At 48.4% G+C, this 6,789-nt stretch overlaps 1 long non-coding RNA gene across 1 annotated transcript; it reads right to left on the bottom strand.

The window, feature by feature from the left end:
• Positions 1 to 2,127: 2,127 nt before the first annotated feature.
• LOC135323392 (uncharacterized) lies at positions 2,128 to 6,477 on the bottom strand. Its single transcript, XR_010384977.1, has 3 exons — positions 6,280 to 6,477; positions 3,919 to 4,030; positions 2,128 to 3,166 (listed from the first exon to the last, which is right to left on the bottom strand). It is a non-coding gene; the product is annotated as an uncharacterized LOC135323392 (long non-coding RNA).
• Positions 6,478 to 6,789: the final 312 nt, after the last annotated feature.

Raw genomic sequence — 6,789 nt, 5'->3', positions numbered from 1 at the left:
GCAGAGGGAGCCTGGGCCGCTTTCCCAGGCGTGCAGCCAAGGGAAGACCGTCCTAGAAGGAGCAGGGCCCGCTGCCTCGGCCAACCTGCGTCCTGAAGGAGGGTCTGCACAAAGTGCGTGTGCATTAGGAGAAGGAAGTGGGGGTTTTTTGAGGGGGTGCCAGGCCGGGGAGCGTTCAGACAGGAGCGCACGGAGGCTGCTCTGAGCACACGAGACAGCAGCTACACGGCTGTGCGCTGCGGAGGCTCTCGCTTCAGCAGTGTTTCCTGCTGTTTGCCCCGCTCAGTGCGTGGGACACTGCCGATGACCCTTGCTGAACTGGGGAGACTGAGGACGAGGCAGTGCTGGGTTTCCTATTCGACCCAGGCAGGGCCCACAGGGTGGTCTTGGCTCCCCGTGGCAGACGGTAATTTCCCTGCAGAGGATAAAGCCGAGCCTCATTTGGGCACACAGGGGCTCTCAGAGAGCTCGCCAAACCATCAGATCCAGGTTGCAGCATTTTTAGGGCCAGGTGGGAGGACAGGATCAGGACACCCTAGGGACGAGATGGGGTCAGAGGTGAGGGGCCAGCCTTGAATATTCGGCATCAGGAGCACAACCCCAGGCCGCCGCCAGGGTCTCTGCAGTATCCCCACAGTGTGATACTGGGTTTGACTTATCTCCTGCCTGACACACTCAGCTCAGGGACTAGCCTGTCCCTAATCAGGACGTATTCGAGGACCTGGAAGGAGAGTCTGGAAGGAGAAACCCAGGGCCCATGCATGGGCAGAGGAAAAAGTGGATACAGTGCCTTCTCCAACCCACTCCCGATCTGCGGGTTCCGTGTTCACATCACCCATGTAACTCCTCGTCTTAGGTTGGGGTCCCCCCAAAGCAGAGCCCAAGACAAGGACTCGAGTACAGGTAGATGATCTGGGAGGTGATCCCAGGAACAGTGCATGAGGAGCAGGAAGAGGGAGCCAAGGAAAGAGAAGAGCAGATGGAAGGGGGCCTTCCTGACATCATCAGGGCAGGCAGCAGAGCACAAGTACACCAGGGCCTCCGAGAAGTGTGCAGAAGGCCCCCAGGACTTACCGTCTGAAAAACAGGAGGCTGGAGACATTACCCACCAGTTTTCATCACCTCTGGTTGAAGGTGGTCCCCAGGAGAGGTCATTTCCTGCCACCTCCGCCCCCCTATAGTTCTGCAGAAAGCCCTGAGGCAGAACCAGGACCTCTGTGGAGTGGCCCAGAGGTGGGCATCCTGCAGGACTGTCCTGGAATCCGAGTGGACATCCCAGGCACCTGCCACCCCTCCTAGGACTTCTGGCTGCACTTTAAATAAAATGCAAACTCCCTCATGGCCCCAGCGGCACTGTATGGTCTGGTCCCTGCCTGCTTTTTCAACCTCCCCTCCCCATCTCCTCCCTATCACCCATCACACCGTAGCCGCCTGCACTTAGGAACAGCCAGATTGGTCTGCTCTCCACTCGCAGAAAGAACCACGCCTCAAGGCTTCGCCCTTGCTCTCTCTTCTGGATGAAGCTCCAGGTACGTGCTTACACGATCAACTTTCTCTCACCCTTCAGGTTCTGGCAAAAGCACCTCCTCCTTAGAGATTTCTCTGTCCTGACCACCCTACCGAAATCCAGCTCATTCTCTCGAATGTCCCAGTGGTGTGCTGGTAAATGCTTAACCACCAGCTCCCAGGGAGACACAGAAGCCTCCGATTGCGTTGACTCCGTAAAGACTCCCATTGACCAGAGTTGATGTCAAGCTAACAGCCAGCGGGCACCGAATGTGGAGGTGGGAAAAGAAGCACAGTGACGCACCCACAGAGGACCCCACCATCTCTGTGGGGACCACGTGAGTCAATTACTTCAAGAGCATACATAACAGTAAAATAATTAAGAAGCGATGTCTTCGATTTTTAATTTTTATTTTAATATAATTTATTTCATTATAAATTTATAGAACTGAATTTTTCATAATGGCCGTGTTTAACAACCAGCTCACCAAACTCCCAAGTTTTTTTTAAACTGATTTTTTTAAGTCTTATTTTTTATTACAATATTAGTTCCATGTGTACAGCAAAGGGATTCAGTTATAAATATACATACATTTATTTTTTTCAGATTATTTTCCATTACAGCTCATTACAAGACATTGCATATAGTTCCCTGTGCTATACAATAGGTCCTTGTTGTTTATCTATAAAAAAAACTCCCAATTTTTTAAAGGTAGTCAGTTACAATGTGTCAATCTCTGGTGTACAGCATAATGTCCCAGTAATACACATACATACATATATTCGTTTTCATATTCTTTTTCATTAAAAGTTACTATAAGATATTGAATATAGTTCCCTGTGCTCTACAGAAGAAATTTGGTTTTTATCTATTTTTATATATAGTAGTTAATATTTGCAAACCCCAAACTACCAAATTTATCCCTTCCCACCCACTTTCCCCCAGTTAACCATAAGATTGTTTACTATGTCTGAGAATCTGTTTCTGTTTTGTAGATGAGTTCAATAGTGTCTTCTTTTTTCTTTCTCTTTCTGGCTTACTTCACTTAGAATGACGATCTCCAGGTCCACTCATGTTGCTGTAAATGGCATTATTTTGTTCTTTTTTTATGGCTGAGTAGTATTCCATTATATAAATATGCCGCAATTTCTTTATTCAGTCATCTGTTGATGGACATTTAGGTTGCTTCCATGTGTTGGCTATTCAAAATTCCCAAATTTTTGACAATCATCTCTCATGAGCTGTTACGAGTCAGCTCCAAAACCACTTGATATATCCATGTTCTTTACCTCTACACACCTTTTAAGAGTTGCAATTATTTTTTTCTCCTTGCTTTAGCCTCCATACACTAGCCTGCTAGGATGTAGGTTCCACGACAGTGGAAGCTCTGATGGAATTTATGCTCAATCGTATCCTCAGAGCCCAGCCCACAACAGAAATTCAATAAATATTTGCTGAATGAACATATCAATGCATGCATGAATGGGCAGATGAGGTCAATGGATGTCATAGGGTTGGGCATCTCTGCTGTGGATTCGAGAGGGAAGACTCACCTCCAGCGACCCACAACGAAGCCCAGAGGGCTTGGAGGAGGGCGGTGCTCCTGACAGGGGGTGGCGAGCAGAACAGGCCCAGAGTTTCCCGATAGGAGAAGCCAGGCTGTGGTAGAGGAGATGAATCTGGAATCATTGCTGAACGTTCTTGGGGTCTTGCCAGGGTGGCCCCTCCTGGAGCTTCATACCCTCCCCACAGTGCAGCTGGCCGGAAGGTGGGAGGGACATCGGGAGGTGGCAACTGACCCAACTGACTGTCACAGCCCTGCCCGTGGAACTCTTCATAGGGCAGCTGAGCGGGCCTGTCAGCTCCGGCATCTCTGGGATCCTAGCCACTCATGATCCCTGTGCAAGCAGCCCCTCCACAAAGGGAAGGGCGAGAACCCCAGGAGGAACAAATTTTATTTACAAACCAGAAATAGATAAATGGACAGAGAAAACAAACTGTGATTACCAGTGAGGGAAGATGGGTGGGGAGTAGATTAGGAGTCTGGGATTAATAGATAGACACTACTATACAGAAAACAGATAAACAACAAGGACCTACTGTATAGCACAGGGAACTATATTCAATGTCTTGTAATGAGCTGTAATGGAAAAGAATCTGAAAAAATATACATTCATGTATGTATATGTAAAACTGAATTGCTTTGCTGTACATATGAAACTAACATTGTAAATCGACTACACTTCAATATAAAATAAGAATTAAAAAAAAAAGAACCCCAGGAGGAACAGCAAACTCAGCAAGCCTGTGCCCATTGACTCTCTCCACCTTCTGCCCGCCCCTCCAGCTGTCTGCACACGCAGAAGACTCCCCACTTCACAAGCCCGTCTAGTACCAGGCCCAGCACTTACACGGGGGAGATGGCAGAAGATGCCTGCAGCGTGAATGAGCCAATGAGTAAGGCAGCTTCCCAGCAGAGCACAGGTGAATCAGAGGCACTTCCCACTCAGGCCAGCTCCGGGACTGGTATGGGAAAGAGCACAGAGATGCCAGGTCAGCTCTGCCCATAACTGCAATCCAGGGTGGGAGCTGGGAACCCAGCCCTCAGGCCAGGCAGCCTGGGGTCACCTCCCAGCTCTGCCACTCTCTAGCTTGGGCCTTCACTTCTTCATCTGGAAAATGGGAATAAATCATTATAGCACGTACTTCTCAAGACTGCTGGGGTATTTAATGAAATGATACAAGCAAGGGGCTTGCCAATTTCCTAGACCAGCAAAAGGGCTCAGTGGATTGATCTTCAATTTGTAGAACACTCACAGAGCATTTTCTTTGAGCCAGGAACTGCCCTAAGTACCTGAGAAACATTAACTCATTTAGTATCGTATTCGTATCAAGGTCTTAACACTGCACCATACTGGCTCTCACTGTGTTTTTTCTTTTGTTAGATTGGTAGGTTTCGTTTGGTTTGTTTTGGTTTTGGTTTTTGACATTGTTATTGTTACAGAATAAGGTTCTTCCCTTCTCTGGATCTCAAGATCTGTAACAGGACATTGGATTAAATGGCCCCTAATCTAGTGTTTCCATTGCAAACTCCCATTTCTTGGTTCATTCCAGCTTTTCAGAACTTTCTAAGTCCTGGTGTGCAGAGTGGACTCCCAGTGCAGGAATTTGACCAAGGAGGCCAGTCTCTGTTGCCAGGAGAACGTGGGCATGGTGGCCACCTTGCTCCAGGCAAGGGCTGTGGACCCAGGCAGCCATTCGCAACCCTACCAATGGTCCCCTTCCCTTGGAGTGAGTCCCAGGAGATCAGCCTTTTGAGATGGAAGTCCAACACTACCAACCCCATTCATTCTTCTGTTGGTAAGTGTTCATTGAGCACTGACTATGCTTGGGAACAAGGCAAGGAATATGACAGGAAGACGGCTGCCTTCATGGGGTCTAGCCTATTGGAGGAAACAGAAAAGAAAAAGCCAACAAGTAAGTAAACCAGCTAATTTCACACAGAAGCATCCAGGGCTATGAAGAGTGTAAATCAAGCTAAGAAGACAGTGACTAGGAGAGTAGTCAAGGCAGACCTCTCCGTAGAGATGACTTGGGAGCCAAGACAGGAATGGAGCCAGGAGTCAATGATGGGATGAGCTGAGGGAAGGCAGGTGGGGACAGTCTATTAAAGAAACAGGCCTGAGTGCCTAGAGTTCAGGAAGCAAGGTGGGGCATGGCCACAAAGCTCAGCAAGGCAGTGGGGACAGATCAGGTAGCACCCAGCAAGTCAGCATAAGGAGCTTTCATTTTCCTTAAGTATATGTGCCCCCACACAAAACCTGCTACATAATTTGTGGGACCCAGTGCAGAATGCAAATAAAAGGCCCTTGTTCAAAAACCAACAAGAGTTTCAAGATGGCAGCAGAGCATTTAACCAAGCATGGGACCCTGCCCGTGGGGCCAGCCCTGTCTCTACAAAACTCTGATGGCATCAATAAAAACGGTCTTTAATTTGACAACTGCGTATTGAGGACCTGAAACAAACTAGGCACCATGCCAGGGACTGGGACTACGAAAAAGCGAATGATCAAATAAAGAAAACCACTTTGACCTTCATTTTTCCAGATTGTCTCCACCCACAAACAAAGCCAGAAGACTGCCCCATCTTCACATATTTGATGGTGGTGAGACCCACAAAGGTTCACACCATTCATTGAAGGGATTTGCCTTGATCCATTGGTAACAATGGGAACAATTACTGCGTATCTGCCGTGTGCCTGTGTACAGACATCATTTCACTTAATCCCCACCAGCCACCACCCATCAACAAGAAACATGCAAGGAAAGCAGATGAGGAAATCAAGATCCAAGAAGACAATTAACATTTCCAGGTTCCCACTGCTTACTGGTAACTGGGGAAGCTGGGATTTGAACCCATTTCTAGAATCCAGACCCTTCCCTCTCCGGATGCACCATCTTTACTCACATACAATGTGTGCTCAGTTGCTTGCTCAAATTAAAGATTCAAGTGCAACCGTCAATAACCTTGAGAGTAACTAATGTCTACTGAGGGCTTCCTATATGCCAAGCCCTACTCTAAGCTCTCCACATAGATTTTCTCAATTTTTCCTACAGACAATCTGCTTATGCATAGAGCATAATTTCCCCATTTTCCTGGTGGGGAGACTGAGATTCAGAAAGGTTAGGTAACTTGTCCAAGGCCTTCCAGCCCATGTGCAGTGCAGCTGGGGGCCAAGTCCAGCTGTGTGTTCCAGGGTTTGGGTCCCTACCTCTGTCCTGCTCCTCTTCCTGTTGGCTAAGGCCATGCACAGTTCTTGCTACTGTGGAACCCCCAGCCAGTTGGTCAGTTTCTTGATGGAAGGGTCAGAGCGCGGAAGTTCAAGGAGCCAGGCCCCAGGAGAAGGTCTGGGGGTTTGACCTGGTGTCAACATCAGCAGTGAAGATTGCTTCATGCCCAGCCCAAGAGGAACAGGGAAGTCTGACTTCTCCCCTAGCCATGGGAAAGAGCTCCTTTTCTAAAAAAAGCAAGGCCAGAACCATGAGTGCGACACATCGGGGCCCTTTCTGCCACAGTCTTTCTCTTTGTCTTGGCCTTTTGGCCAATGGAGAGGGCTATCTTGAAAGAGGAAGACTTGTTCACTCTTGGTTTTCTGACCAAGGATCTGAGGGACTTCCCTAAAGAAAAGTGCCAGGCAGGAAGGTTCTGGGGCCGGGCATGGTCTGGAGAGGCTGAGCCCCTGCTCTGTAGCGCAACCTTGCAGGGACCCTCAAGTCAGGAC

The sequence above is a fragment of the Camelus dromedarius genome, chromosome 18, assembly GCF_036321535.1.
Source record: "Camelus dromedarius isolate mCamDro1 chromosome 18, mCamDro1.pat, whole genome shotgun sequence".
Lineage (NCBI taxonomy): Eukaryota > Metazoa > Chordata > Mammalia > Artiodactyla > Camelidae > Camelus > Camelus dromedarius.
This window is presented reverse-complemented; position numbering and strand designations above follow the sequence as displayed.